The 9,316-nt window shown below is 43.4% G+C and overlaps 1 pseudogene; it reads left to right on the forward strand.

Moving 5' to 3' along the window:
• The first annotated feature begins 3,149 nt into the window (after positions 1-3,149).
• Positions 3,150-5,151, forward strand: LOC121404972 (annotated as a pseudogene).
• Positions 5,152-9,316: the final 4,165 nt, after the last annotated feature.

Here is a 9,316-nt window from a genome sequence, read left to right on the forward strand (position 1 = left end):
ATCTGATCATTAGGTTAGGTTAGGTTGAGGCGGCTGTCGGGATCGTCAGAGACCCGACACACCTAGGCCGGTTTCGGCCCATTGTGATACCGCATAGATCGTTCCCTCTTCCCTGATCATTAGTTCTATCAATTTTGATTCCAAGAAAGTATTTAATTTCAGAAAGGTCAGTCATCCTAAATTTACTTTTCAAATATGATTTAAAATTGTTCAAAGTTTGAATGTTTTCTCCGATTATCCTATTGGGCTTTGAGGTGGCTCAGAGGGGATAACATAAACAACAACAAAAAAAAAAACGAGAGAGGCACTCCCCAAATGCCTACAGGGAGAAATCCCAAGCGAGAGAAAGCAACGGCCCAAAGGCCTGGCCAAATCCGCTCAGACGCAGGAAAGACCTGCACGGTGAAGGACGCGGGTATGAATCCGGGTGGGTCCCATCCCAAACCTGGGATGGGTGGAAAGCCAACACCCAAAACTGATACCATGGTAGGGCAGCTAAGCAATATTGCGGCTGCTCAACCTTCCGGGGAAGCGGCGGGTGATGGCTTGCCATCAACCAGCGTCCAAACCAAAAAATTCAGCTATGCCGAAAAGAGGAGTGCACATACTCCGTCGGCAGAACGCCAGCCAGGAAGTCAGTCCAACAGCAGACTGGCTGAAGAAAGTGGAATGGGCCTCGGTGGTGTTGCCCAACTTCAGTGTGGAGCCACAGAAGGTGGCCGCACAACCGAAGAGGCAGCGCTCTCAAGAGACGCCCGGACCTGTCGCGAAGCGATCCAGGGTTATACCAAATGTATCCTTCGCGCAGATTGCCAAGGAGAGGACGCTGATAGGCGTTCTCGACAAAGGCAGCGCGGAGGGGAAAATACCCAGAAGCCAGTGGAAGTGGGTGGAAGCGGCACTGGCCGACCGCTGCTTCGAGCTTCTCGAGAAGGATCCCGGGCCACCCCCAGTCTGCAAAGACATGGGATGGTTCCAAGGGAGCATCAAAGTGGTAGCCTGCGAGGATGAGCGCTCCGTAAAGCTATACAAAGCTGCGGTGGCGCAAATCGGAGAAGTCTACGCCGGGGCGAAGCTCGTCGCTGTGGACTGGAGCGAGGTGCCCAGTAGACCAAGGGCCCGTATATGGGTACCGGCCACTTTCAAGGAGCCCGAGCGGATCCTCACGATTTTGCAGAGATGCAACCCCACACTGCCAACCTCAGATTGGAAGGTGGTCAAAGTGGAGGCATCAAAGGGCCCCACAAATCAGGCGGTGGTTGTGCTGAACAAGGAATCGCTAGCCCCGATCGAGGCAGCCAGGGGAGAGCTTAACTTCGGGTTCAGCTCGGTGACCATGAAGGTCTAAAAGTTGGATGCAGCGGCCGAGGCGCGTTCTGTCAACAACCCAGTTGAGCAGGACGTTGCCTCGGAGATCGAGGCACCCGAAGTAGACCCGGAGCCGGAGCCGGCCCTGGAGAGCTACTCCTCGGAGACGGAGCTGATGCTCGATTTTGAGGCGTTGTGTCGGGACGAGATCCTCGACGACTCTGACGCCGATATAACAGTGGTGGAGAACGACTCTAATGAAGTCTCTGAGGCTTCTGCAGATAAATCTCCACCACTGTAAAGCAGCATCCGCTGCCCTGATACTCCGCTTAGTCGCAAGCGGAGGGGACATAGTCCTAATCCAAGAGCCCTGGGTGGTAGGAGGCAGGGTCTGTGGATTAGCGACGAAGGACTACAAGCTGATTGTAGCCCAAACTGAAGGTAAAATTAGAACCTGCATATTAGCAAGAAAGCACCTAAATATCTTTCTGCTCCACAATTTTAGCAATGGCGACAACACGGCGGCTAGCCTAGAGCTACAAGGGACACGCCTGAACCTGGTGTCGTCCTACATGGCTCACGAGGAAAGCGATCCTTCCAGTGACCTCGTTCGCAAGATTGCCAGCGACAGCGAGAGGTCGGATACAAGCCTACTAATAGGCTGCGATGCCAAGGCTCATCACACCCAATGGGGGAGCTCGGATACAAATGTAAGGGGTGAGTCACTTTTCAGCTTCATCCTGAACTCCAACCTAATTATTGGTAATCGGGGTAATGACCCCACTTTTATCATAAAAAACCGTCAAGAGGTTATTGACCCCACTCTATTGTCTCACAAACTGTCAGACATGATGGAAAGTTGGAGAGTCCTAGAGGACCACTCCTTCTCCGACCACAGGTACATCGAGACAATCTTATCGCTCGAAAGCACCATACCCACTAGCTATATTAATCCAAGGAAAGCCAACTGGGATACGTATAGTGCAAAAATGGAGGAATTACTCCCCCCCCCCTAGCCACAAAATGCCCGGACACACAAGACGATCTTAATCGTCTTGTGGACAATTTCACGGAAGCTTGCAACAAGGCCTTCATGGCAGCTTGCCCCTCAACCAAACCAAGAGGGAAAAAGAAACCCCCCTGGTGGTCTAAACAAATAGACACCCTCCGGAAAGACTGCAGGACTCTCTTTAACAGAGCCAAAAGCAGCAGCGAGGAAGCGCATTGGGAAAATTACAAAAGTAAGCTAACCCTATACAAAAAAGAAACAAGGAGAGCAAAAAGGGCCTCTTGGCAAAAATTTTGAGGAGACGTCAGAAGCCGCAAGGCTACGCAAGATCCTGTCAAAAACATCCCCCTCGGTGGGATACCTCAAGAGAACGGATGGTACGTGGACAAACTCTAGTGAGGACTCCCTACATATTCTACTCGATACTCATTTTCCTGGATGTACGACCATCGAGCCGGCAGACACCCCAAGTGAACGCCCGGAAACCTCGATGGGGCACATCCTCACAAAACGGAATATTAGCTGGGCAGTAAACAGCTTTAAATCCTACAAATCGCCTGGCCCGGACCAAGTCATTCCGGCTCAGTTACAAAAAGCCGGGGACATGGCCATCAACTGGCTGCAAAGTATCTTCAGGAAGATACTGACAGTGGGAAAAATCCCCCGTGCTTGGCTAAAGGCTAAAATAGTATTTATCCCCAAAGCAGGGAAACCCTCACACACAACCCCAAAAGACTTCAGACCAATAAGTCTATCGTCCTTTCTTCTCAAAACCTTTGAGAGACTAGTCGGGCTGCAGCTGAGGACAACTATAAATCCTCAGGGGCTGTCAGGCGCTCAACATGCCTACCGAAAAGGAAAATCCACGGAAACGGCACTCCATGAAGTAATCTCGGCGGTTGAGAAATCTCTACACGTCAAAGAATACTCCTTAATCGCTTTCCTAGACATTGAGGGAGCTTTTAACAACGTCATACCAGGAGCCATCACAGAGGCCCTGACTGACCTGGGAGTGGATCGTCACTTGGTGATGCTCATAGATCAATTGCTCACATGCAGGACAGTGACATCATCAATGGGATCGTCCACTCAGTCAAGGTATGTCAACAGAGGCACCCCGCAAGGTGGTGTCCTGTCTCCCCTTCTATGGAACATAGCAGTCAACAAGATTCTGTGTGACCTGGAGGGGGAGGGCTGCAAGGTGGTAGCATACGCGGACGACGTTGCCATTATCTTATCGGGACAATTCCCTCAAACACTCTGCGATCTAATGACCGCAAAGCTCGCACGACTTTCAGAATGGACAAAGTCGCGTGGACTGGGAGTTAATCCCTCTAAAACGGAACTTGTGTTGTTTACAACCAAATACAAAATCCCGTCTCTCAACCCCCCAATACTAAACGGATGCAGGCTCTCCTTCAGCGACAGCGCCAGTTACCAACCCTAAGGTAATTGACAAAAAGCTTAGCTGGAACCTGAGCATCAAAGACAGAGTGAAGAAGGCTACGATAGCCCTCTACACTTGCAAGAAGGCCATTGGGCTAAAATGGGGCATGAACCCAAGAATAGTTCAATGGATTTACCTGGCAATAGTTAGACCAATACTACTCTACGGAGTCGAAGTGTGGTGGCCTGCCCTATCGAAGGGGACCATCACTAAACAACTGGGCAAGGTGCAGCGCATTGCAGCCCTATGCATCAGTGGAGCTCTGAGCACAACACCAACGGATGCGCTAAATGCTATACTATGCCTGCAGAGCCTTGACCTTGCTGGTAAGGAGCAGGCAGAAATGGCAGCAATCCGTCTTAGAGACTCTGACCAATGGGTGTCACATCAACCCGGTCATGCGTCCATCCTAAAGGGAAACAAAATCGTCCCCACAAAAACGGACTACTGCGTTCCGAGGGAGTATACAGATACCCCCTTTGAAACAATCATCCCTCACAGAAACAACTGGCTTGAGGGACCACCTGGTCCAAAGGGAGCCATTCGAATCTTTACTGATGGCTCAAAGCTGGACAACAAGGTCGGAGGAGAAATCTACTCCGAACAGCTGAACATAAGTCACTCCTTCAGGCTCCCGGATCACTGCAGTGTCTTCCAAGCGGAAGTCATAGCGATCAAGGAAGCTTTGAGCTGTCTTCAGGAACTAACCCCTGCGGCAACTCACATAAATATCTATAGTGATAGCCAAGCTGCGATGAAATCGCTGAATGCGATAACAACAAGCTCGGCTACCGTGGCAAACTGTCGCAAATCTCTCCATGAGATGGCTTATCAGTTTGTCATCAGCCTAATATGGGTCCCGGGCCACCAGGACATTGAAGGCAACTGTATAGCAGACGAGCTGGCCAGAGCTGGTACAACAATCCCCCTTCTTCATGACAAGGAGGATATTCGTATGCCAATGGCCACCTGCAAGCTCAAAATAAAAGAACATTTTAAGCGACTAATAAATGACAGATGGCAAACTGTGCCACTATGTCGCATAACTCGGCAAACATGACCTAGCATTAATAGGAAGCGCACCGATGAGCTCTGCAAACTCAGTAGGAGTAGGTGCAGCTCAGTCATACGCTCCCTTACGGGACACTGGCTAATAGGCATACATGCAAACAGGCTGGGCGCCCCATATAACGACTTCTGTCGAAGCTGTAGAGATGAGGACGAGGAGGAGACTGTGGAACACCTGTTCTGTTCCTGCCCGGCTCTCAGTAGAAGGAGACTTCAATACTTGGGCGCTCCTTTTCTAACTGACACTTCGGACATGTCTACAATCAGTCCCAGACGGATCGCAGGCTTCATAAGGGCATCCGGATGGGATAATGGATAACATAGGGTCTCACGAGGGAGAATGGGAACGAAACATGCGGTATCACAATGGGCCGAAACCGGCCTAGGTGTGTCGGGTCTCTGACAACCCCGACAGCCGCCTCAACCTAACCTAACCTAACCTTGAATGTTTTCAGTTGAAATGACCAAGTCATCTACGTATAATAGTACATAAATATTTTTAGAATTTTCACATTTGTCAAGTATATATATGCAGCGATCTACAGGCGAATTAGTAAAGCCTATCCCTTTAAGCGCCTGTTCAAATATATAAAACCAACATCTTGCAGCTTGTTTAAGGCCATATATTGCCTTATTCAATTTGCATACCTGATCCTTTTTGCCAACTAAACCTTCAGGAAGTTTCATATATATTTCTTCGTTTAGTATTCCGTTTTGAAATGCAATCTTTACATCCATTTGATGTACCTTTAGATTATACTGGTTAGATATTGACATAATGAGTCTAAAACTAGAAATTCTAGCCACTGGGCAAAAGTTTCATCATAATCTATAAGGTATTCTTGCGTGAAACCTCTCGCAACAAGTCTTGCTTTATATTTTGTTGGCTTACCAAATTCATTGGGTTTGATTGTAAAAACCCATTTACAATCTACTATATTTTTTTCCTTATGCATTTGAACCAGGGACCAAGTACTATTAAATGAATGCGAACTTAGTTCCTCTTCAATGGCTTCCTCCCACAAAATCTTATCACTTCTATATTTAATTTCATCAAATGTTGTGGGAATTGAACCTACTACAGACTGTGCATTCATAACACAATTATTAATCATATCTTGATATGAAATCTTTGGCTTGTTCTTTAATCTTTAACTTGTTCTAATATTTATCTGCGAGTTTAATTTTTCTGTTTGTCCACTCATCTCATTAGATGTAATTTCCCCAGACACTCCTGGAACGGCATTCTCTATCTCTACTACCACCATATCACTAGGCTGTTTATCTGATAAATTATCAGATTTCTCTTTTATATTTGGACAAACATCAAGTTCCTTTTTCATCTCACTATGGAAAATTGTAACACTATCATCTTGAACATCAAGATCCTTTTCCATCTCACTATGGAAAAATGCATTACTTTTATCTTGTACATCAAGATCATTTTCCATCTCACTATGGAAATATTCATTATTTTTATCTTGTTCATCAAGATTTATCTCACCCACAGCTCTAGTTTTAGTCATGTTTTTTTTCGTCAACAATAACATCTCTTGCAATTGCGAATTTCTTTATTTCCACATTCCACACTTTATATCCATTTGGTTCATACCCGACAAGTATACCTTTCCATGATTTCTCATCAAACTTTCTTTTCATAACTTTAATATGAGCATATACTGTCGAACCAAAAACTTTTAAGTATTTCAGACTTGGCTTTTTATTATGCCACATTTCATATGGTGTTTTCATACATTCTCTTAATGCATTACTTGGGCTTCTATTTATTAGATATGTGGCTGTTAACACAGCTTCACCCCAGAACTATTTCTGTACCTTTGCCCCTATAACCACGAGCCTTTTCCGTTATAGATCGTATCATCCTTTCGGACACACCATTTAACTGTGGAGTATGTGGAACTGTTCGGTGGTAGCTGATGCCTTTTTCAATACAGAACTCTCGCATTTCATTTGATAAATATTCTCTGCCATTATCTATATACATATTCACAACTTTCAAATTAAAGTGTGCTTCACTTTTTGCAATATAGTCTTTGAAAACAGCAAAAACATCCGACTTGTGAGAAAGTAAGTAACTAACACAGTAATGAGTAAATTGATCTATAAAAACGACATAGTAGTTCTTATGGTCTAATCTTGAAGGAGATATCGGACCACAGACATCTGAATGTACAGCAAATAATAGTCTATTTATGTGATCCTTATTTTTGAATTTTTGAAAACTAAGTCGAGTTTGTTTTCCTTTTATACACGTCTCACATAAATCCTCACATGGTTGAACATTCTTAAGAATATTAATATCTTCAAACCTATTCTTTGATTTAATTTCCAAAAATTTTCCTCTACTAATATGACCTAATCTCTCATGCCACAAACTGTAACTATTATTTTTATTTGCGTTTGATACATACGCCCTTTTAGGAATTGCTAATTTTACAGAAGGAACATTATCAGTATACTGTCCTTCCATAATATTCACATCATCTTTAGTCACGTTTACACCTCCTGGATGAAATATGACTGTCAGACCAGCATCTTGCATCTTTTTAACTGAGATTAAATTTTGAGTAACATTTTGAGTAACATTCCAGTAAAGTTACATCTTTCAAAAGATTTTCATCATTAATTAAATGATCTTAGGCTCCAGAATCCAATAGAAAAGTAATTCTATCACTTCTTACTTCACCCCGTTTCAACATGAATGCGAAACTTGAACGTTCTTGTCCAGACTGGCCTTCTGCCATTTGCGCACGCCTCTCGTGTGTACCTCTCTCCCTTTCTTCTTCTCTTTTGTATATAAAACAATTTTTCTTGATATGACCAGCTTTCCCACAGTGATAATATTTCAACTTATTATTAAACTTAGTATTTTGCTTAAATTTACCTTTCTGAAACTTGTTAGTTTTATTCTGAAAGTTGAAACTTTTATTTTCTTTCTGGATGGCTTGTAGCACTTTTGAACTGGTGTCTTTTGCTGATTGTTTTAATTTAATTTCGTGATCAAGTAGTCGATTTTTAACAAACGTTAATGTCAAGTTCTCTTCTGAAAATGTTTCGATAGCAGTAATTATTCCATCGTATGAAGAAGGAAGAGAAGAAAGCAGATGAGAAACTTTGTCTATTTCTTCTAGCTTTGCTCCGGCAGCAATTAATTCGGTAAACAAATCGTCAATTACGTTAAAATGACTTAATAGCATAGTCCCGTCTTTAAGTTTTAATGAAAGTAATTGTCTACGGACGGACAATTGGGAAGCTAGGCTTTTTCTTCCATAAATTTCGTCTAAGCTTTTCATAATCTCTTTTGCACTCAAATCACTTTTAGCGAAGCCGAGCATATTATCACTTAAATATTCAATAATAATCCCCTTTGCAATTCTCTCTTTCTTCTTCCATTCCTCTGTACCTTCACCGCCATTTTCTTCTATCACTTTTAAGGCGTCATGTTCAAGCAAAAGCGCACTAATGCGGAATTTCCATATGGAATATTTTTCACCATCAAAAGACTTAATATTTCTTTTTGACTTATTCATTACACTTAATACACTTAAATATATATTTTTAGTTGTACTTAGCTGTAGTTATTAGGCGAGGTCTGGGCCCATAACCTGTTGAAAATACTCTTTGTATATATTTAGTGCGTTGTTTCAGAACACACTATAAATATATTTGCAATTCTATATTATGTAAATCCAATGAAGTCCGGCTTCAGGAACATCATGCAGAAATAATAAAACGAATACACGCAAGGATGGCTTTTATATTTTATGTTTTATATTTCTTCTTTTCTATTTGCCGGCTTGTCACTGCACACGTCTGTTCAGTTTCGTTGTTGGTGGAGAAGAGAGTGTCAGCGATAAACATCGCATGTATATTATCGTTTTTGCCAATGTATCGATACTTCGTATATCGATACTCAATATTCAATACATAGTATTTCGTAATTATACGGTTCGCATTAACGGCTCCAACACAAAACTTGACTCTCTTCATTCGACGATCTGCAGCAACTCTTTCTTCTTTTAACATCGAGGCATAACTTGGGATTGAGCGTGCTATTGAGAATGCGGCCCTGCGTCTTTGGCCTATGTCCCTCACCTATCCGTTTACATACTTTGCCATCAGCTGGACTCTGCTACTCCCTCATATACCCCATTCCCACAATTAACTCCACTTTTTAATATATTCTGCGGAAGTAGTTGTAGCTTTTGGCGTTTCTTGGTTGCCTGCTTTCTGAACCTCATAGTGACCATGATTCATTTTCTTTGTAACTTTATATGGTCCGAAAAATGTTGGTCTAAGTTTCACACCAGTGCTATACTGTGTTCTTTTAATTGCTACCAATTCACCCAACTTGTACTCATTTTCCACCTTTCTTTTTTGGTTGAAATTCTTCCTATTTTCGTGCTGAACTTTCTCAATATTTTCTTGTGCTTTCTTTCGTATTTCTTCTCGCTCATCAATGA

Source organism: Drosophila obscura, unplaced genomic scaffold (assembly GCF_018151105.1).
Source record: "Drosophila obscura isolate BZ-5 IFL unplaced genomic scaffold, ASM1815110v1 contig_58, whole genome shotgun sequence".
NCBI classification, from domain to species: Eukaryota; Metazoa; Arthropoda; class Insecta; order Diptera; family Drosophilidae; genus Drosophila; species Drosophila obscura.